General features: G+C 41.7%; 1 pseudogene; it reads left to right on the top strand.

Moving 5' to 3' along the window:
- The window catches only part of LOC127433217 (sarcosine dehydrogenase, mitochondrial-like), an 85,678-nt pseudogene that overhangs the window by 5,612 nt on the left and 55,238 nt on the right, over positions 1–24,828 (top strand).

Here is a 24,828-nt window from a genome sequence, read left to right as displayed (position 1 = left end):
TACAAGGTGCTAAGTGCTCAGAGACATGGCCAAGGTCAAGAAGGCTGCAACACAACCACCACTGAATATATTCACAACTTGAAGCGTCAAGATTTGGCAAAGAAATACATGAAGACAGATTTTTCAAAGGTTTTATGGACAGATGAAATGAGAGTGACTCTTGATGGACCAGATGGATGGGCCCGTGGCTGAATCACTAATGGACACAGGGCACCACTTTGAGTCAGGTGCCAGCAAGGTGGAGGAGGGGTTCTGGTATGGGCTGTTATCATTAGGATGAGGTAGTTGGACCTTTTCGAGTTGAAGATGGACTGAAACTCAACTCTCAAACCTACTGCCAGTTTCTGGAAAGTACTTTCTTCAAGCAGTGGTACAGAAATTCATTCAAGAAGGCCATGATCTTTATGCAGGACAATGCTCCGTCACATGTATCCAAGTACTCCACTGCTTGGCTAGCCAGCAAAGGCCTCAAAGATGTCCAAATAATGACTTGGGCTCCCTTCCTCACCTGACTTAAATCCTACTGAGAACTTGTGGGCCCTTCTCAAATGTGAGATTTACAGTGAGGGAAGACAATACACCTCTTTGAACAGCATTTAGGAGACTGTGGTTGCTGCTTCAGCGAAAGTTAAACGTGAACAGATCAAGAAACTTACAGACTCCATGGATGGAAGGCTCATGGCAGTTATTGAAAAGAAGGGTGGCTATATTGTCAATGAATATTTTTGAAATGCCAAAATTTTTTTATTTAATTGTCATTTTGTGTTACTTATTTGTTGCACCTACTCTAAAAATTGAGAATAAACAATTGAGTAGGGAGAAATTCTTTTTGTAATTTAGTTGCCTAATAACTGTGCACACTTATATATTCCCATGAGAAAGACAAAACTCACTTTTTCTTTGTTAAACATTCAGGTTTAAGGTTCAGTAACATTTTGGATTGACTGAGAGCATTGTGTTCAGTAAAATTAATCCTAATTTTTGGATTTTTGCCCAATAATTGGGCACGTGGTGTAAAGCTTAAAAAAGCAACAAAAAGTGTCTTAAAAGTAGTCCATTTGACTCATGCATCATATTCAGAGTCTTCTTTTGAATGAAGAACAGAGCAAAATTAATGTAATTTTTACTCTCAAATTGAATCAAAAGCTTTATTTAAGCTTTAAACCATCAACTGCTATTGTATGGAAATTAGCGATTGCGCCATTCTATAAAATGGGCACTATATATATATATATATATATATATATGTACCTCTAGAATCAAGATAGAACAGGATAGTGGAGGCTTAGTGGGGGCTTATATCGCTGAGTGAATTACTGTAGGTCAGTGGTATGGTTTAAGTTGTGATTGAATTTATGAAGCATATTTGTAATATCGATGAATATCCTTTCGATTACAGGTGATCGAGAACTGTCCAGTGACTGGTATCCAGGTGAAGGCTGATGATTTGGGAGTGAAGAGAGTGAAAGCAGTTGAAACTCCTCAAGGGACTATCCAAACACCATGTGTGGTCAACTGTGCAGGTCAGAATAATGCAAACTTGCCATGTCTTTACCAGCAGAGGGCAGTCAATGACAATGAAATGCTGTTTTATGCTTAACCCCAAACCTTTGGAAAAGCTAAATTTGATTATTAACTGATACCAAATAACACATCAAACCTAATTATATAATGCACTGACAATTAATAGCCATTTTTTAATTATTATCTTTGCCTCACTGGCCTTTAAACTTTACAACATAAGGTTGCTAATCAGTCATTGCAAAGATCATGACATTATTTGTTGTTTAGCCTATCAATAATTAGTTTTGATGTCACATGATGCAACATAATTTTTAAAGTATACAACTTTTTATCAGGTGTTTGGGCCACTAAACTGGGTAAAATGGCAGATGTGAATGTTCCTTTGATAGACATGCGCCATACTTATGTCGTCACAGAGAGAATCGAGGGAATTCAGGTAACCTTTTTGTTTTTAGAGCTCAGCTATTGAAATTTTTATGCTGTTCAGTATTGTGTAAAACAAATTAACAATCATTACAAGCTCTGTCTTTAAAGGAATAGTTCACCCAAAAATTTAAATTCTGTCATAATTTACTCACCCGCATGTCGTTCCAAACCCTAATGACTTACTTATGCATAACACAAACTGAGATGTTTTAATGAATATTGTGGTCCATCTGTTAAAGCTTAAAAAAGATCCCAAAAGTATCATAAAAGTAGTCCATGCGACTTTTGCACCACATTCCAAGTCTTCTGAAGACATACGATAGGTTTTGTTGAGAAAAAACCTGTAGGGCCATATTTTAAGAGCCCTATGCCTAGGCACAGTGCTATGTGATACATCATATGTGCGTAGTTAGTTGGCATCACCATGAAGTTTTGATATTTTTGTGCAAGCATGCGCTAAGTCTAGGTGCAAGTGGGTTGGTGAAACCACACAAACAAAGCACTAATGGGCTGGATCAAGTGCAGTTTAATTCTAAACTTCTTCTCCAGTTATTGCACCATATTCGTATTATATATTCAATTTCCTTTCAATCTACATCAACATAAATAAAGGCGGTCCATCCATAAGAATTCGGTAGTGTAAATTTGCTGAATGCAATGCATCACCTGCTGTATTTGTCGCCTGAGCTGCTGACAGTGGTGTATGTGTTGTATGTTCTCTATCGGCATCTCTGTGACTGTTTGCTCTCTTTCTGCTCACCAATTTCTCACCTGCTTGAAATATGCTTTGCTTCTCTCCCATTTTTCATTGTTTTGTAATGTGTACTTGTCATACGTTTCTTTTTTTAATGTTTTTTTTTTTTTTTTTTTCTGTACAGCTTCCTTGAGTTTTGGAAAGGCACTATACAAAATACACTTATTTTATTGGTATTAGTAGTATTGTTATTTATCTACTGACAAAAAATAAATACAAATAAAATAATGGCTTGTATTAAAAGTGATCGATAGCTCTTTGATATCATCTGCTGGTTGAATCCCCAAACTGTAAATGCAGGAACTGAGTTTAGATTTTCGCCGAGAATAGACATGGTTCTCATACTCAGCCTATTTCTCAGGAAAATAGCAAATTTCGCTTTGCGCCACTTCGTTAACATACAATACACCCGCAATTTGGGTGCATGCACCCACAGATAGCGCTAACACTTCCACCCACGGCCACTTGCTCTTTGTGCTGGCACAGAAATTGCGCTTAGAATTAGTGCTTTCACGAAAATTGGATAAAATGTTGCACACGGTTTTAGCACTTAGCACTGCTCTTGGAAGAGTCATGAAAATAGAGCCTGTATTGTAAGTCTTATCTCAGCTCTGTAGTTCCATACAATGCAAGTGAATGGTGACCAGAATTTGAAGCTCAAAAAATCACATAAGTCAGCATAAAAGTAATCCATACGACTCCAGTGGTTATATCTATATCTTCAGGAGTGATATGATAGGTGTGGTTGAGAAACAGATCAAAGTAAAGTTTTACTGTAAATCCTCCTCCCTGCCCAGTAGGTGCTGATATGCAAGGATGCGAATCACCAAAAAACAAAAAAAGAAGAATGTGAAAGTGAAATTGGAGATTTATAGTAAAAAAGGACTTCTATATTGTTCTGTTTCTCACCCATACCTATCATATAACTTGTAGAATTAAACCACTGGAGTTTTGTCTTAAGCCATTTTCACTGTGTTACGTCTGTGCCTCTTTCACCTTTTGTCTCTATGCTCTTTGGTCTGTATTTTGAACCCTATAGGTGTATCTTATTGCAGTCTTCACACTGCAATGGCAAAACACAACAGCAGTTGTGAAATAACCACTTAGCTGTATTATGCAACTCTCTCTCTCTCTCCCTCTCTCCTGTGTGTGTGTGTGTGTGTGTGAGAGAGAGAGAGAGAGAGAGAGAGAGTGAGTGAGTGTGTGTGTGTGTGTGTGTGTGTGTGTGAGCTTTTAGTTTGATGCATGGTTGATGGATGGCATGTTACTAATATGTGCCATCTTTTAAACTGAAATGATGGAATATTTGTCAACCACACAATGTGGTAGTGAAACTGATTGACTGGTTTGCTCCTGCGAGACACAAACAAGTGTTAAAAACACAGTAGATATATCATTATACACTGTGATTATATTAGCATGTAGTGAAATATAATAGTGTTGTTTAGTAAAAGATTTTATCCACCCTTTACATTTTTTAATTTACATTATGAGCCATTCTTTTGCAGACTTTTGCAGTAATGTTATGAAAAATCAACTATGTATAAAAATGTGTATTTTTTTCATTAGAATATGCCCAACATCAGGGACCACGCAGATGCATCTGTCTACCTTCGTCTCCAAGGTGATGCACTCTCTGTCGGAGGCTACAAACAGGACCCAATTTTCTGGGATGATGTAAGTTGTAATAACTGCATTTAGCTAGTTTCATGTTTTTATCTACTCTCTTTGTTCTTATGTAGTAAAATCATTTCAACTTACAGTAAATCCATATTTCATGTCCATTTATTTATTTGGCAAATAGCCATGTAATTAGCTGAATAATGTATAGTCAGCCAGTCGTTATCAGGAAATAAAGCCCAATGTTGAGTTTTTTTTTTTTTTTTTTTTTTTTTTTTTTTTGCAATAATGACCAGCTGTTTTTACATTATCTATTAAGTTTCCTTTTTTTGTTACCATAGTTGTTTATGTTGTAAGTGTTCTGTTTGTGCAAGTTCCCTTAACCAGATTTCAGTAAATCTCTGCATGGGCTTTTTCACAAGCACTGCTGTGTGTGTGTGTGTGTGTGTGTGTGTGTGTGTGTGTGTGTGTGTGTGAATAATTGAGGTATCGTTTGCCACTTACACACTGCAAAGTTTTGGGAGTGACAAATGCATTTAATTATCATTCTGTGTGTGTGCAGAATACAGGATTTATTCCTGAAACAGCAATGACTCACAAGTGATAACCGTAGCTACGTTTCAGTGTCTTGCACCTATCAATAAGGTTACTTCGAGTTTAGCCTGTTTGGTTTTCAATATTTTTGAGTATTACCCACTAGCGACATATTATCATCCATTATTATCATATCTCACATGTGTTATTGCCTTCCTTAACAACTAGTTGTACAGTCTGGTACACACTACCTGGAATTTATGAAAATGCAGTTGTCATCTCTTGAGTTAATTCAGTTGTAGAATGTGTTTGTCACTTCCGTAAATTAAAACTGTGTGTACAGAACAGGATCAGGCACTGAAAAAGTAAAGTGACACCCTTATTTAGCTGCAGTGTGTACATATTCTTTACATCTTAGCTATTGCGTCAGCTCTTGATATGTAAAAAAGTTTTCCATGCTTGACACACTAAAAATGTCACTAGCCACTTTATTAATTGTTGTGGGCCATGTGAATGTGTATGTGTTTCTTTGTGTCTTGTGCCTCTAAAGAATTATCTGCTGTACTTCATTGAGTTCTGTTTTACTACTTTCAAAGTCCTCTCTGACCCTGTTTTTGATACAGTACCTTTAAGTCTTCTATATGTAAATTACCTCTGTTATGATTGACTAATCTCTGCAAACTGGTGTAGTTCACTCTGTCCTTCATCAGGTCAGGCCGAGTCTATGTGATTTTTTTTTGTTTTTTTTTTTTGTTATCGTCTGCCAGACAGAAATCGCTGGTCAAATTGTTTAGAAAAGTATAACAGCACACCTCTCTTCAACAAGGTACATGATTCCAGTATCAATTGAGGTGTCATATATGTCCGTAGCATAAACAGTGCCATACAATTTACACACTGAATTTGAATATTTAGGGTAAGGGGTTTGTTCAAATCTATAACCCTAAGTATGAGCAATAGTAATAATGATGCTTACCTTAGTAAATGTTACACCTGCAGCACCTGCTATCTCTCCTGTACGCCGCCAGAGGTCACCATCCCCAGAGTACTAACTTCTCATGAACTACATTTCCCATAATCCTCCGCTCAGACTGATTACTCTCACATCTGTTTCATATTAACTCTGGTTATTTAAGTTCCATGTTTTCTGGCATTCATTGTGAAGTCTTGTTGTCTTGTCAACATTTCTGAGCATTATTCACCCATCCTCCTTACTATTTATACTTTTAAAACTGCATATGGATCTTAACACTCCTGCCTCGGCATCCTTGCTACAGTAAACACCACTAATAAAAACCTCTTTCCCATGATACATCCCTTTGAATCCTGCTCATATTAGTTCTCAAATTTGACAATATTAGGGCTGTCAATCAATTAAAAAAATGTTAATCAAATTAATTCCATGATATGCTGATTACTTAATCGCAATTAATCCCATATCATTATTAACTAAGAAAGATAATTCATTATATAATATTTATTATAATATAATTTGAATAATATTTCAAAGAAATAACGTTAATTTGAATTGATTAGACAATACAAAAGGTGGCTTTGAATTCAATATATTGAACACGTTTACATGCACTACAGAAAACAGTTTATTCCAGGGTTTTTGCAGAAAGCGGCGTTCTGAAACGTCATGTAAATGAGAACGGCATTTTCCTTACACCGATTAAGAGAAAGCGGTTTAGAGAAACCTGTTTTTCCTCCCGGAGAATGCAGTTTATTTGGCCATGTAAACATATAAGTGGCATTCTCACTGGTTTTAGAGGAGTGCGCATGTGCTTGGAACAGACCGGATAACTCACGTCATAGGATGGAGCTCAACAACAAGTCAACACAGTGGAAAGAATTCAACATTACTGGGAGTACAGTGGGAAAAGTGAAAAGCACATACATTATAAACTATATCCATTTATATACACCAATTTAAAATATCGACTACTGTCCCTCACATCCGCGTATATGCACTGAAGTACACTGGGGGAATCCCAGAGTTTTCCGTAAGAGGAAAACCCCACTATTGCAGGGCAATTCCGCTGCAAGTCACGATGGAAACAAACACCGCAACAACTCTGGAATATCTGGAAATAAAGCAAAGCAACAGAGAATAAAATAGCAAATTCCTCAGATCCCATGTTTGTTGTTTACTCAAGTGTCGTGGGAAATTACGTGTCTGTGAAGAAAGCTGCTTACTGACCGAGCTGCATGTATATGGGAGTAAAGAGAAAGCTGTGAATACAGTGCTTGTTTTCGGGAACGCCGCTTTACAGCCTTAAGCAGCTTGCTTGCAATAAACTGTTTCTGGTGTCCATGTAAATGAGCTCACTGTCAAAATACTGTTTATGTCCATATCATTGAACATAAGCCTATCACTGGCCTACTGTTACAGGAATCCATTTAGCAAATGAGTTTTTGCAATCTATCCATTGAAATTTAAGAGCTATTTTTACTCTTCATCTGTCTGCGCTTTTTTTGCTCTATGTACAACACGTGTCAGATAGACACTGTTGGAGCGACCCACTGTGGTTGCGTTTAACTGGTTTTCAGCATCTCACGCCATAAATGCTTAGCGTTTTAGTGAAAACAGCGTTTTTAGTGTGCTGTCCTTTTAAATAAAGTTGGAAAAACATATCTCAAGACCCCTGCATTCTGCTAAGCCCTGTGCAGCTGTCTTTGATCAGCTGTCGATTTGTTGTCCGTACAGCTGGAGCTACACTTACTGCCCCATAATGACTGCGAGTTGCAAAAACATGAAGGTGTTAGTTCAAGTTTGAATCAAGTACAAAATTCTCATTTGGCAGGAAAATTCTTTATTACAGAATCGGGGGCATAATTAATTGTGTTTTTAAATCTTTTTTATTTTTTATATATAATTAATCAGACTGAATTAACAGGTTACATTGACAGCCTTACTGTATATGCATGCATCTGTGTGAGAGAATAATTTCTGTCTGCAGTGTTGGTGTGTGTGTGGGTGTTGAAACCGACTGCACTTTTGTTTTTTCAAGTTAAGTCCGACGTGAGTTTTTATCCTTGTCCCTCTCCCATATGACCACATTTAAATTCTAAACTTCCTTAACAATTATCTTCAGCCCGCAGTACTACAAAGGAACAGTCTTGCAATGAAACAGCGAATCAATAAGGTAGAAAAGTGTGAACATTTTGAGAAATGTGTTTTTAGAAATAGCTCTGGTCTGAAACTCTTAATGAGACAGTGTGAAGGCTGGCCTCTTCTCAAAACGAGCAGCCTCTACAGTTTTTATTTTTAAACTGCAGACTGCTCCACACCAGCCACATATTCTCTCGGTTTTTGCAATCAGCATTTCATCAGCTGTCAGATTGCTCACACCGTCTGCTCCTTACCATCCCACGCTTCGGAGTTCACTGACAGTCCCCTGTGGCGGCGAGTGAAGACTGTGACAAGCAGAGAACACTTTTTTTTTTTTTTTATAAAATTACAAATTGAAGAGAAGTGGCCATGGAATTTAAAGAAAGTACAGTATGCAGAGAAAGAAAAATTGTGCTGTGCACACGTACGGAACATAGTAATATTGTCAATCTGAAATTAAGAAGAAATAGTTCAACTAAAAATAAACATTCTCTTTCTTGCCGTTCCAAACTGTATGACTTTCTTTCTACTAAGGAACATAAAGGAGAAATTCTGAAGATGTTCATGGCACACTTTTATATAAAGCTACAAAAAGACAATAAAAGTACCATAAAAATGCGCTTGAATTTCAAGTTGTCCACTGAAAATCTTGCCCTCTGTCTTAGCTCTCAAATCGCATTCACACGCATATTCAGGCATGCTTTGCTTACTTATGACAGAGATGCCCAAACTAGGATGACCTTTGATTTGGCTCGCCTTGATGTATATGACAAGAGGGAAAAAAATAAATAAAAAATGCTATTGACGCAGCTTTTCATTGCATTAATTTAACAGATTGCGGAATAAATGTTTTTTTTGTTTGTTTTTTTTTTTTGTATGATGAAATCATTGTAACGTCGCTAGCAGTAACAGGCAGACGAAGATGATAAAGTGTGAAGAACCCAAGTGCAATTTATTTACAAAGTGCAGTTTATCCAAACGTGAGCACAAAACAAACATAAATGACTTGACTAGATAATGTTACACCAAAAAAAAAATACTCGACCAAATACAATAGCAAACATGAGGGCTTAAATACATGGACATGGGCAAACACATGACAATGACAACCAATAACAAGACTAAACTAATAACAAGATAACTAGATACTACAACATGAACCAATGAAAAGACAAGACTGATAACATGGTAATCAAACAATGAACCAATGAAAACAAGACACATGAACAGGGGAAACACATGACAAGATCACATGAGGGAACAGGAAATCACATGACATGAACACATGACTATAAAACAGGAACTAACTTCCAGAATAAAAGACATGAATACAAAACATGAACAAAAACACATTTAAACGTGACAATCATAAAGTAGGGGAACCAGAGCAACTTTAATATTTTAATATAATACAGTCTGCAGAGCCTGAAATTTGGTGTGGGTATTGTGCACAATTTTAATAATTCCAATTTTAAATAATTTCCACGTTCATAATGCGGGAAATTCCCGCACATTTTTATTCACTTGACAGTGCAGCTGCGCATTAGTAAACCAGTAGATACAGATGAACAAATCAAATCCATAAACTTGTTTTTGTATCAAATTATAATTCCAGAAGCTGCGCGAGTAAAGCGCTTTGTTTCTCTCACTCTCGTGCAGCTGTCGGCAGCGCATTGAGCAGTTGTTAAGTTTAGTGTGAGTGCGCGCAGTGAGGGAGCCCTTTGTTGCATAGATACTGAACTTAAGATGTTACAAATGTATAAACCTTTCTAAACCTGTTAATTCAACATGCAAATGGCGTTATGCCACGTCTCCGTAAGCGAGCGACGCTATAAAACTAGCATTCCTGTTTATAATCAACAAAGCTGCACATTTGCAAGAAAGGCAGTAATAGCAAAAAGGTTTTGCATAATGAACCAGCTGTATGGTGAGGAGAGACGCGTAAACACATTACATCTCTCATCTCCATAAACGCGCACACACGGGCACTCCGCTTCTCAAGCTCCACATCAGTTCGGTGTCGTGCTCCCACGCTAAAATTATCAAATGCTACAATGTAGTTAATAACAATATTAACAAAAAGAATATCTGGATGTGTTGAATAGCCTTGATGTTAAATAAAACTTTATTAATGATACAATAATAATTTTACAGAACATTAACCACTTTTGGTGTATGAATCATATCTCTGACTAATGTTCATTGTTTTATTAAATTGGCTTGAAGGAGTTGCTAAGTTTTTATATAAGCTCCTCATTCCAAATCTGGAGAAACGCTGTCATCTACTCTGTGTCGGTGCATTTGTTTTGTAGGCTGTTGATTTAATAGCCAAAATATTTGGAAATAAGTGAATGAGAAAGAAAATTGTTTCAGTAACAATGCACATTATGCAATGTAGAGATCATGCAATTTTGTAATTATTGAAACATGCCATTTTAAAATGTAATTAATTGTTTCAATTAAAGAATTTGACAAAAGGATGACAGAGTCATAAGGCTAGAAATAAATTACCTTTGTAAAGGTAAGAAAATGCCCTGATATGAGCCCCCCGACCCCAATCAAGTCTGATTTTTGGCCCTTCGTAGGAAAATGTTTGGGCACCTCTGGCTTTTGACATGCATTGAGAGCTATAGAGCGCAACATTCAAGTTCCGGAAGTAAAAATCCCATTCATTTTTTCCATAGCCGAAGTGATTTTTAAAAATAACTTATAAACCTTTAAAGACAGACCTACCGTGAGCTTCGAGGTTGTTTATCCATGGTATATGCTTCTGTTGAAGCCATCAGTCAGCGTTATTTCAACTTCATTGTTAAAAAAATCACGTTTAATATCGAAATTCCTGATAAACAACTAAACTACCCATGGTACAGCAGTGAAAGATCCACCAATCAGAGAACTGCGGCCAAGTAAGCCCACGAAAAATGCCTGGACAAGACCGTCCACCTTCATGACACACTCTGAGTGATGCATTAGAGTAAGTCTTCCCTCAAACTCCTTATTTATTTGCATATACTTGAATATTTTGCAGAAAACTTAAAACATATTGTTTCTATATTTAGAATTAACAACCAGAAATCAATAGTTTTATATAGTTCCATCGTTTTTTTTATCTGATTACTTCATTAACAATGCTTCATGGGATTGTAGTTCGTGCCCTCGTGAAAGATGGTAAGTACACAGTGTTGTATCTTTGTCTTTTAATCAGATTCTCAAGTACTTTTTTGCTTCAAATCAAATGTGCAATGTTTTGATTTGCCTCGGAACTGGTTGGTTTGGTTCAAGGTTTAGAACTCTTTTATTAAGGTGTAACGACGTTCAATGGAAAGGAGGAGGCGAGAACCAGCTTGACAATATAAATAATAATTTAATAATAAATAGAGTGAATATGCGCATGCACTTATTCGATTTCAGGGAAAATGTGTAAAGAAACATTATCAATAAATAGCAGCCTGTTACTGACATAAGGCTATCGTATTGCTTCATGATATGATGTATGATAATATTATTAAACTTTTTTGCTTTTTTCCACGGCTAGGTGTGCGTTAAATGATTTTAAATGCACGGCGTGTAGGCATTTAAAATAGTTTAACGCACACCTAGCCTATCCCGCTTATACCATGGTCACTTGCCAGAACTGATTAGTGACAGCTGTCATAGATTTTTTTGCAGTGCACATTTTGACCATAAGAATAGAAAAATTATGGTTAATTTCATCCAAGGGTCATTAGATCTACAGCTTGCCTATTCAGACAGAGAAAAAGTAGTTTCTGATATTTTTTTTTTTTAAAAGGCCAGTGAGAATTGGCGAGTGGAATTTGAATGCCACTCCCCCGGACATACATGTATAAAAGGAGCTGGTATGCAACCACTCATTCAGGTTTTGTGCTGAGGAGCCGAGATAAGATCCCGGCCATTTCAGCAGGTAGTTCAGCATTGTGGCAAGAGGGACACAATGTCTCGTTCCCTCCATCAGGGAACGGAGGTTACGAAAGTAACTATGATGTTCCCTATCTGTCACTCACTCAACGTTGTGTTGATGTAGTGACACTAGAGGTCCCTATATAAAACACCACAACTAACTGAACTGTGTTACGTGAAGTGGCGGTGTGTGATGGGCAGACTGCTGTGTGCCTTGTAGCCAGCGCACCAGGCCATCACGTAACCTTCCCCAATGTTCTTTATGAGTGTCGAACAGTCCTTCAGGCACAAGTCGACTGCCCAACGAATAGGTGGACAGGCTAGCCCAGCCGAGGCCTCTTTTCCTTCTCTTTTCTCCCCAAAAAGAGTGGAATTTGTTAACAGACTGGGAGCCCTAAGTGTCTACGTCGGGGGGTGTCATTCCCAAGGGGAAGACACCGCGGAGACCACACCCCACCCAAAAAAAGGAGGGGGGGGGGGTATTTTGAGTGGAAATACGTCACATGGTCTTTACAGAGCCTTGTCGGAAGTATGTCATGTGGAGAGGTTCCATGGTAGGTCCTACCTAAAGGGGGAGGAGTTTCTACAAAGCAAGGCGACCGGGGGCATAGGGGCCCATGCCCAAGGAAGACGCAGTTTACCGACAGGGAAACGATTTTGCGGAAAATATCACATGGGGTTGCCTTCGGGGGAACCAGCACATGCGGAGTACCTACCTCAGTACAGGGCCTCATTAGCGCACTTACTGAGCCGGCAGCGAGTTTCTCCGCAAACTCAACTGCCACAGGGCTAAGGAGGAAAGTCATCCAGGGATCACAGTCTGTGAACACTACTGGGAGTCAAGAGCGCACGTCTTCCCCTCAAGGGAGGGGAAAGGCGCTATGCGCAAGTGGTTCACCCGGCCAGTTGTCCCAGAACTTACCTGCTCCTGCCTGCCACTACTCGGGATGAGACCGGCTCAACCCGGAGATTGTAGAACCTTGCAAAGGTGTTGGGTGCTGCCAAGCCCGCTGCTCTGCAGATGTCTTCCAAAGAGGCACCACTGGCCAGGGCCCAGGAGGCCACCACACTCCTTGTAGAGTGGGCTCGTAACCCCGCAGGGGGTGGCACGTCTTGAGCCTGATATGCCATCATGATGGCGTCAATGACCCAGTGGGCGATCCTCTGTTTGGAGACAGCGCTTCCTTTCTGCTGTCCACCAAAGCAGACAAAGAGCTGCTTGGAGCTTCTAAAGCTCTGCGTGCGATCCAAATAGATGCGTAAAGCTCGCACTGGACACAGCAACGCCAAGGCTGGGTCTGCCTCCTCCTGGGGCAGTGCTTGCAGGTTCACCACCTGATACCTAAAAGGGGTCATGGGAACCTTGGGCACATATCCCTGTTGGGGCCTCAGGATCTCGTGAGAGTAACCCGGACCAAACTCCAGGCATGATTCGCTGACAGAGAATGCCTGCAGGTCCCTCTTGATGGAAATGAGTGCAGTCAGGAGGGCAGTCTTCAAAGAGAGTGCCTTAAGCTCAGCTGACTCCAAGGGCTCAAAGGGAGCTCCCCGTAGACCCTGAAGGACTACAGAGAGGTCCCACGGGGGGACCAGGCACGGTCTAGAGGGGTTCAACCTCCTAGCACCTCTCAGAAACCTGTGCTTCCCCAAGTACTTACCATCTACCGCATTGTGATGAGCCGAAATAGCGGCTACATACACCTTCAAGGTGGAGGGGGACAGCCGCCCCTCCAACCTCTCCTGCAGGAAGGAAATACAGGTGCCTCGTAGAGGGAGCCCTAGCCTGAGTGATCGTGTCTACCAAAGACAAAGGGGCGGGGGGACCGCCGCTGGAGTCCCATACCTGCAAAGATGAGATGGTGGACGGTGGTCGTGAAGACGGCCGTGCACACTGGACATGTGACCCAGGGAACAAGGAAACTACTCTTTTGCTGAACTTTTGGGTACCGCAGCCTCTTAGGCATGCGGCGCAATTAAATGAAAACGAAACAAAAGATTCTCCTTCCGGCCCTCAACTGGGGGATGGAGTGGTCTGCTTACCAGCTCCAGTGTAGCAGGTCTCCTTGCCCCTGGTTCACCCGTCTCAGGGGTGCTTCGAAGTCTTCCTCAGATTCTTAGCGGCCGGCTGTGAGACAGGTGGCGTCTGCTTCCTGCGCTGGGCTCTACGCTGGGGCCGGGCCATGGGAGCGGGTGGACATGGGTGGATATCGTCTGCCCGAGAGACCGAGCCGTGACCTTCATTGCCCGGAGAGCAAGGTTGGTCTCCGAGCACAGTTCCTGCATCAATACCGGGTCAGAACTACCCTTGTGCAGTTCTTTTATCGCCTTGGTTTGGTGTACTTGTAGGAGAGCCATGGCGTGCAGGTCGGAGGCAGCTTGTCCAACGGCACTGTAGGCCTTAGCCGTCAGGGATGACGGAAACCTACAGACCCTGGACGGGAGTTTCGGGCGCCCGCACCAGGTGCGACGTTCTGCGGACATAAGTGCACCGCGAGCGCCTTATCCACCTGGGGGATCACCGAGTACCCCCTGGCCGCTCCGCCACCAAGGGTAGCGAGAGCGGGGGAGTTGAAAGATCGGGACCAGGCAGTAAAAGGTAAAATCTTGTCAGCTCCTCATGCACTTCCGGGAAGAAATGAACGGGGGCCCAGGAACCAATTATTGAGCCGCGAGGGTTCCGGGGAGAGTGGAGGGTTCCACTCTAGCCCGACGCTCGCGGCCACCTGGGAAAGCATGTCCATCATTTCCACGTCAGCCTGGGACTGGGCAACCATTCCCGAAGGAGGAAGCCCAGTCGAATCCTCTGCGTCTGACTGGACGAGCCCACTCTCTGATGCTGCGCTCGATAACTCATCCTCTTCCCGGGCTCTGAACGAGGGGTCGAACTCGCCCTGAGACGAGCTGGCGATCTCATCCGAGCATGCGACCGGGGCAAGCGAGCGTGCTGGGAAAGGGAGGTCCGTGGGGGGATACCCGGCGGAGGTGGTCCCATTGAGGTCCCCAAATCGCCCTCAGTGCTAACCGGCACGGCCTCATACCCGTAGGTAGAAGGACCGAGGCGGGGAGCCGCTGGGGTGGCTTGCTTTCTTACGAATGCAAGCTGCGACCGCAATGTTGCCATGGTCATGTTCTCGCAATGAGGACATGATCCAACCACGAACTATGTCTCCGCGTGGGCAGCGCCCAGACACGTAAGACAGAAATCGTGGCCGTCGGAAGTGGAGAGATAATGACCGCAACCAGGAATAACACACAAACGCGTCTTTAAAAAGACGTTCCATGTGTGCCGCTCTTTCAGAAAGAAAATATACTCTATTAGAATATACTCTTTTAAATGTTCTGCCGAAGCACCCAGGGGCATTCTCTGCAAACCACAGATGCAGAGGGGGAGAAGCCACTGAAATGCACTGTAAGATCCAGCAGAGAGAGGTGAATGAACTCGCCGGATGAATTCAGCTCAATGAATAGAAACGCTTGGCTCCAAAGAGAAAATCTGAATGAGTGGTTGCATACCAGCTCCTTTTATACCCGTATATCCGGGGCAGTGGCATGCAAATTCCACTCGCCAATTCTCATTGGCCTTTTAAAAATAAAAAAGATCGGAGGTGTTTGGGGCTCCCAAGTGTGACCCCCTAGTGTCACTACATCGACACAATGTCGAGTGAGTGACAGATAGGGATCCGATGTTACAAACGTGGCAGTGACAGTATAAGTAACACTTACTGTATGATAAGGGGAAAACCATTCAAAACACTCTTGAACCTGCGGATTTTGATCTCTGAGACATCAGTATTGTATCCATCAAGGCTGCACAATTGACGGAATTAAGAATGAAATAGCAAAATAAATAAACAGCACTTCTCCTTCAGCGTTTGAGTCAGAGATGCATGAGCGCGGGCTATGGGTGGCACTTCAGCACAGCAACATAACATACACATCACATTACAGTTTAAATCATCTTGCATCGCCTTGCCAGAAAGCGACAGATGCATTTAATAGGTCTTTATTTCCTTCTCTCACCCTCCATGCAAAACATTATATTAGCTATGCTGATGAAAGTGGTTAGGAAATAATGTTATGTTGCTAATGTTACAAAATGTGCATTTTGTTGATAAAAACTCACCGGAACTACCTGTAAATTCAACGGTTTGAACCACATGCATTACAGCCAAGAATCGAGTATTCAAACAGACCATGGTATAAAGATGCAGTGTATATATAAACAGTATACCTGAATGTACTGAATGACCAGGTTATCCCATCAATGGATTTTTTTATTCCCTGACGGCACGGGCATATTCCAGGACGACAATGCCAAGATTCATTGGGCTCAAATTGTGAAAGAGTGGTTCAGGGAGCATGAGGAATCATTTTCACACATGAATTGGCCAGCACAGAGTCCTGACCTTAACCTCATTGAAAGTCTTTGGGATGTGCTGGAGAAGACTTTACGGAGTGGTTCGATTCTTCCGTCATCAATACAAGATGTCCGCCAAACATTAATACAACTCTGGATGGAAATAAATGTTGTGACATTGCATAAGGTTGTCGAAACTATGCCATAATGAATGCGTGCCATAATCAAAGCGAAAGGTGGTCAAACGGAAAATTAAAATATTACTTTTTTTTGGCCAGGCAGTGTGTATATATATTGCTAATTATATTCCTCATTTGTAAGCACTCATTTTACATTTAGCTAAATGACTAAATGTACAATTATATGAAAAAGAATGGCATGAATATTCTTCAAAATATCCCCTTTTGTGTTCCAAAGAACAAAGAATGTCATACGAGTTTGAACAACATAAGGCTGAGTAAATGATCATTTTTGAGTGAACTATTCTTTTAAAGTCAATATTAAATAAAAATGTACCCTTTTTATTTTCCTGTCCAAAATGTCCCTGCTCTGATTGTGTGATTCACAAGTGCATGTTTTTCTAAAATAAAAAAAAAGTCATAATCTTTCATTAGAATTTGGCTCAGAAAAGGCTTTTTATTTTTGGTTATGTAACCAAAGCAGTGCGGGTGGGAAAATAATATTTTCGTGCTTGCCCATGCAAAACTCATAAACATGATGCTAGGGTGTTCTAGGTGGTTGCAAGGGGGATTATGTTTTGGGTTTTTTGGTCCGTGTTATTGCTCACCAGTTTATAACACTGTTTGGCTATAGAAGAGTACACATTTGTGTGTGCACATATTAAACAAATAAATATCGTCAGTGCACCACAACATGACCAATCACTCAATCGTGCATTTGTGAACAGTGTGTCAATATTTCTCTCTCTCTCCTTTTGCTCTGACTTACAGGTATCTGATAAGTTTGCCTTCAGCTTGTTTGATCTGGACTGGGACGTATTCATGCAACACTTCGAGGGTGCTGTTAACAGAGTACCTGCTCTGGAACAAACTGGAAACAAATCCTGTCTGTGGCCCAGGTACTGACACACACACACACACACACACACACACACACACACACACACACACACGTTGGTGTGGGTATCCTTATGAGGACTCTCCATAGACATAATGATTTATACTGTACGAACTATACGAATCAATCCCCTAACCCTAACCTTACCCCTAAACCTAACCCTCACAAAAAACTTTCTGCATTTTTACATTTTCAAAAAAACAGCATTTAGTATGTTTTTTAAGCGATTTGAATTATGGGGACACTAGAAATGCCCCTACTCATAAACTCTTGTAATTACCAGTTTGTAACCTAAAACAATGTCCTCGTAAACCACCCAAACCTGCTGCAACCCCCCCCCCCACACACACACACACACACTCACACACTCACACACTCACACACATACACACACAGACACACACACAAACAAAAAAAACACCCATGTTACACATCAGTTAGACCTTCACATACTGGATTGTGATATAATGTTACTGACACTTTAAATTGTTTTAATGATGGTACTGTTTTCCAATATGCAGTACCATTTGCAAACACAGATTTATACTCAATTACTTAAACTCAATGCTGTTAAAGTCAATATAAAATCAAAAATTACTTTCTTAATACATGTTCATGTTCTTATTGGGCAAGATTCATAATGCACGTTATTCAGAAGAAAAACATCTTTGTAATATTTCATCAAAAGTTAATAACATGCTCTGCCTCTGAACGCCTCCGCTAACGTGACCTAGGCTGCATGGACTATGGGTTGGTCAAACAGCCAAATAGTTATTAAGGGTTAGCAAACTTGCATTTAATTGTGGTGCTATTCTGGTATGGCACTCCTAATTTTCATGATCTAATAAATTCCTGATGGATAGAAAAGTCTCACCCTACTTTTTTTTTTTTTTTGGTCTCATTGAATATCCTATATCACTAAATGTCATTTCATGTAGACATTTACAAACATCACTCTTCCAAATGTCTTTCTAATATCTTTATCAGTACACTATACAGTCCATTTTTGTTTAAGGTTTGACTCTCACTACCATCTAACCCAATGCCCTGGCAGCCAATCTCACCATTCGATTGGCTTTGGCTGCCTTATCAGGCTGCCAATCAGTGACACTGCACTTTGATTGGCTGATCTGTCACTGCTCTGGCTCTCCCTAGGGATTCAGTCAACCTTTATTGGCTATAATAAAAGCTGACATGTGTGAAATGCCACTAACACATTGTAGTGACTGTCGGTCATTGCAGATGGGTTTTGGGTCAGTGGATAAGCACTTCTCAAATCATTTTAAGAGAATGCTGTCAAAGTCTCTATTCACCTACTCATCAGCTATTAAAAAGAGATGTTGAGCATACAGTATGTATAATTCAACAAGATTATGATCTGGTCTTCTATAATTTGTGTGTGACCTTGGGGTGTCCTTATGGTTTAACTGCATTCATTTTAGTTCAAGCTGATGTGTGTAATTTTTTAATGTTAAAATTATTTTGTGAATCCCAGCTTTATATGCAGAGACATCTATAAGTAAGCCATTGGTAGGTTTATTTCATCTGAAAGTGTAACACTATGGCTCTGTGACGCTTTTAAAACAATGCTCTGTTTGTTTGAGCATCCAGCCCGAATCAGCAATATTGGCTCGAACAATGGTGTGAGTTTGGGGTGTGACAATCTTTTCTTACAACCAAAGGAAGACATGAGAGTTTCCTGGAATTTGTTTGAAAACTACGATTATTTTAGCAATTACATTTGGTGAAGCTTTGGTGCAAAAAATTACACACTTCAGCTTTTAGAACAACACTTCAAAGTCACATAAGTCGCACTAGCGGCACCAAATGGAATGGTAAAAAAATAATGACCCCCTCCCCATACATCTGTATAGGTATACACCACTCTAAAATGTTTAATTGGCTAGAAATGTCTCTTTGTAGGTGCAATCTCTTTAAAAAAAAAAACATTTCAAAATCTGTATCCAGTAATCACAATAACTGATAAACGACTAGAAAAATCATGGAAATTCATTTTTAAAAAGGTGTGGGAACCCTGTCCTTTAATGTGATGCCCAAGAACACCCCTTGCAAATGATAAAATAACTGTAATGGTCTCTCATTACTTATTTTTTAAAATCTTTTTACAGTCCTAATGTATTTAACCAATATCACAATAACACACCTGTTCTGCTGTGATCCGGCTGTAGGCACGAGGACACAGTGTAATAGATTTGTGTAACAAGGTTTGTCATTGTGGGAAGGAAGTAGATCAAGAAAGTACTGAATTTCATTTTCACTGTTTAAAGGTCCCTCCTCCCAAGCTTCCCGCAGGATGTCGAGCACACCTTGCAGTCGACGCCCATACAGCAGCTCGAATGGGGAAAACACTGTGGAGGCTTGCGGGACTGCTCGAACTGCAAATAACAGGGGAACTTGTTTCAATTCCTAGTGTCCTCGTGAACGAACTTACGAATCATATTTCTCAGGGTATTATTAAACTGTTCCACCAACCCGTCTGTCTGTGGGTGGTAAACACTGGTGCGAATCGATTTAATACCCAACAATTCGTATAGTTCACATAGTGTACGTGACATGAAAGCGGTACCCTGATCAGTGAGGATTTCTTTTGGAATCCACACTCGGGAGATTATTCTGAAGAGTGCCTCCGCAACACTATGTGCTGAGATGTTGGCACTGCTTCCGGATATCACATTGCAGAGTACACCAGCACCAATACAAAGCGATGTCCACATGCCGTCCACTCTAATGGCCTGATGCCAATTCTTTCGAAGGGGACCTCGATTAATGGAAGGGGGCGCAATGGCGCTCTTGGGGTGGCCAGCAGATTCACTTGCCGACATTCACGGCATGCTGCACACCACATGCGATCATCCCCGCGAATGCCCAGCCAATAGAAATGGCCATTAGTCGGACCAGTGTCTTTTCCTGCCCTAAGTGACCTGCCATTGGATTATAATGAGCCGTCTGGAATAACATTCCCCGACGGCTCTGCGGTATTAACAATCGGGTTGTATCCTCTTTTGTCTGAGTGTCCTGTATCACTCGATACAACCAATCCTTGACAATTTAAAAATACGGATATGAAAGTGCAACATTTGGCTGGAGCTGTAGCCCGTCCGGCTTTGGCGGAACATTCCCGTGCTTCCGGGGAACTGGGGTAGGCTGGAAAAAAGGGGCAGAGCGAGAGAGAGAGAGAGAGAGAGAGAGAGAGAGAGAGAGAGAGAGAGAGAGAGAGAGACAGAGGTCCTACACCAGGAAACTTGCCGCCAGTAGTTTTTGTGCCGTGAGCTGGGCTTCCCCGGACAACAGTGGAATGAGTCTGGCCACCCACTGGGCACATGGCCACCTCCAGATCTCGGCCATTCACTCAAATAAGTCAAAGAGTGCCTCCGGATCATTTTCTGCCCCCATTTTCTTGAGAGTGACCAGAGGCATGGGGGCTGCTGTGTCTGGGGTCGCAGCTGGGGCCTTCTCCTGGTGCATTAAGCTCTAGATTGCCTGTCGGCCCTCTGCAGGGCCTGATGTTGTGAATGGTGCATACTACCGAGGGATTGGATGACTTCCACCAACTACGAAGACTCTATGCCGGTGTATACTTCATCCAAAGTCCTGGGTTTTGGAACCAGAGTAATAAGGTTTGTCATTGTTGGAAGGAGGTAGGGGGACTCAGGTATGTTGAACTCAAACTCCTTTCTTTATTAACACTCATTTAAGATAGTTTTTCAGCCTAAACTCAAAGGTCCCAACATAACTGAACTCTGCTGGTCTCTCTCTCTCATCCTTGGGGTGGTCCCTCTTTTTATCGCTCTCCCCAGTGCTTACTGCAATCAGAAACAGGTGTTAGATATTATAGCACTCAGGTGTGTTGACCACGCCCCCACCGCCACAGTGTGATATTGCTTTTATACTACAGTTCAACAAACAAGTAAAAAATATTAAACAATGTGCATTCCAGACAAAAATTGACTAGTTAGTTTGTACAGTTCTTCTCTGTACAGTACTCACTCACACAGCTTTCAAACTAGTGGTTTTGTTTATAAGTGAATCAGTGTTTTTGAACAAATCATTTAAGTGAACAAATTGTTCTCATTCACATCCATTGTTTCAATGGTGAATGACATTGTTTTTTTAACTTCTCAGTTGAGTCAATGCTTGAATGTCTTGCCTCATAACATAAAAGATGCTCATTTGTCACCACTTACTGGTGTAAATATGCAGTCTCAAATTAGTGATAGCTGGAAGTTGTCACTAAAAATGGTCACTGAATGAATCAGTAAGTAAAAATCAAAATGGACTATGAAATAAAGATCCCCACCACTATTTAGAAAACCATGAATATGGAGATGTGAGACTCCTGACAATTCCCTGGCTGGCCAATAGGGGGAGCAAGTCTCTCCACTCTGTTTGATTAATGATCTAGTTCACCTGTGCCTAGTTTTGTCATTTGTATTTAAACCCAGTCTTTTCAGTTGTTATTTGCTCAGTCTTCTCTTTAAGTCAGCCAGCCTCAGTTCTTTCCCTGTGATATATGCCTGTAGGTTCTTATACTTTTTGAGATATTTTGACTTCTGGAACTTTGGAATTTTTCCCTTATTTTGATGCCTCTCCATGTGGATTATTTACCTTTGTTGAAGTTTTGGAATTGCCTTTTCCCCTAAGACTGAATTGTGCCTTTGTATGTCCTGTTGGATTACCTTTTGTGTTCAGTAAAGACAGCCCTTTGAACTACACACTGTCAGCCTTGGGATCTCAGTCTGCTCTGGTACTGTCTCAACCTCCACTGACCACTCCTGCCTCACCTCCACCTTCAGCTGGTCCTGAGCCTCATCTTCCAGCTCCTCAATGCTATGATGGCGAGGCTGGAGAGTGCCAGGGATTTCTTACACAGTGCTCCTTGACTTTTGAGCTGCAGCCTACCACTTTCCCCTGAGACAGATCTAAGATCGCTTACCTCATCACCCCATTGACTGGGAAGGCCTTATCCTGGGCCACAGCAATCTGGCAGCTGCAAACACCCCCATGTTCTAGCTACCAGCTTTTCACTGAGGAAATGCAAAAGGTGTTCGATCACCCAGTCTATGGAGATGAAGCGGCTAAGCAACTCTTACGACTCCACCAAGGGAACCTCAGTGTCGCTGAGTATGCCATAACCTTCCATACTTTAGCTGCAGAGAGCAAGTGGAACATGGAAGCCCTGACAGCAGCCTTTCAGCATGTCCTCTCTGACACTATCAAGGATGAACTAGTCTCCAGAGAGGCCGTGGCAGATCTAGAGACACTATTTGATCTGTCTATATGGATAGATAACTGACTTAGGGAGAGAAGGAGAGAACGTCACTCCACCCCTTACCCATCATCTGAAGTTCGGGTTCCACTGAGTTCAGCGTCCACTGATCTTTCCTCAAGTTTCTCTTCTGCTCTGGAGGAGCCCATGCAGATGGGTCATACCCATTTCTCTCAGTCAGAACGTGACCGAAGAATGAGGGAGAGGTGCTGTCTCTATTGAGGGGAACCTGGACACTTCAGATCTTCCTGCCCAGTGCTGATGAGAAAAGACAAGGCCCATCCAGGGAAGGGAGGACTGTGACAGGCCAAGCAACAACTCCCGAGTCTGGGGCAACTGGAGTCCTCCTCAACATATCGCTTTCTTGGGGAATGGGTGAACAACCTTTGAAGGCCTTTGTGGACACCGGGGCCACTGGAAACTTCTTGGACGCTAACCTAGCCTCCCGACTCAGGATTCCTTTGGCCACCATTGACCCTCCTGTGAATGTCACTGCTCTTGATGGACGTCCCCTTGGTTCAGGTAAGATCCATCATCTCACTGCTCTGCTACATCTGTGTGTGGGGGAACACCAGGAGATGCTTCAGTTTCATGTTATTTCCTCTCCAGAATTCCCTGTGGTCCTAGGATATCCTTGGTTGAACCGTCATAATCCACATATCAACTGGACCTTTGGTTCAATAACTGAATGGGGATCCTCATGTCATGCTACTTGTCTTTTCGCTAGACCTTCTCCTTCTCTCGAGTCCCAAGTCTCCCCTGAATTATCCGGAGTCCCTCAAAAATACATGGATCTAAAAGAGGTCTTCAGTAAGTTTCGAGCTGCTCTTCTTCCCCCTCATCGATCCTATGATTGTGGCATTGAATTGTTGCCTGGAACTTGCCTGCCTCACGGTCGGCTCTATTCTCACTCAGCCCCTGAAAGAGTTGCCATGGAGAATTATATCAAGGATGCCCTGGCCTCTGGGTTCATACACCCTTCCTCCTCACCTGCTGGAGCAGGCTTCTTTTTTGTCGAGAAGAAGGATGGCGGGCTCCATCCTTGCATAGACTATCATGGACTGAATAAGGTTACTGTTAGGAATCGATACCCACTTTCCCTAATGACTTCTGCCTTTGAATTGCTTCAGGGAGCGACCATTTTCACAAAGTTAGATCTGCAAAATGCTTACAACCTTGTCCGTATTCGTGAAGGTCATGAATGGAAAACAGCATTTAACACCCCTTGTGGTCATTATGAATAATTGGTTATGCCTTTTGGTTTAGTTAATGCCCCTGCTGTGTTTCAAGCTTTCATTAATGATGTCCTCAGAGATATGCTTAATCATTTTGTTTTTGTTTACCTAGATGATATACTCATCTTCTCCAAGAGCCTCCACGAACATGTGCAACATGTCAGACAAGTCTTACATCGCCTCCTGAAGAACCACCTGTTTGTTAAGATGGAGAAATGTGAGTTCCACCAGCCCACAGTTTCATTCCTTGGGTTCATAGTCTCGAATGGTCACATCCAGATGGACCCTTGCAAGACTCGGGCAGTTACTGACTGGCCATGTCCCACCACAGTTAAGGAGCTGCAACGCTTTTTGGGGTTTTCACATTTCTATAGACGTTTTATTAGGAATTTCAGCTCCATAACTGAACCTCTCACTGCTCTCATTAAAGGTCTCCTTAAGAAGATTTCTTGGACTCCAGAGGCAGATAAGGCTTTCAAGGAACTGAAGAAGCGTTTTGTCACAGCTCCAATACTTACCCTGCCTGATCTGGAGCTCCCTTTTATCATTGAATTTGATGCCTCTAATGTGGGGGTGGGGGCTATACTTTCCCAACGATCAAGCACTGATGGGAAACTACACCCGTGCACTTTTCTCTCACGCCGTCTCTCTCCCAGTGAACTTAATTACGGCATTGGCAACAGAAAACTGCTTGCAGTCAAAGTGGCTTTAGATGAGTGGCGACACTGGCTAGAGGGGGCTAAACACCTGTTCCTGGTCTGGACTGACCATAAGAACCTGTCTTACATACAGGAGGCTAAGCGACTCACACCGCGTCAGGCCAGATGGGCACTTTTTTATCACTTCCACTTCACCTTGTCCTAACACCCAGGCACTAAGAATCAGAAACCAGATGCTTTGTCCAGGCAGTTTGATACCCCAGAGAAACTTCAGAACCCTGAGCCGATCCTCTCAAGCACCTGGATTGTGGCACCTATCTGG

This window comes from Myxocyprinus asiaticus, chromosome 43 (genome assembly GCF_019703515.2).
Source record: "Myxocyprinus asiaticus isolate MX2 ecotype Aquarium Trade chromosome 43, UBuf_Myxa_2, whole genome shotgun sequence".
Lineage (NCBI taxonomy): Eukaryota > Metazoa > Chordata > Actinopteri > Cypriniformes > Catostomidae > Myxocyprinus > Myxocyprinus asiaticus.
This window is presented reverse-complemented; position numbering and strand designations above follow the sequence as displayed.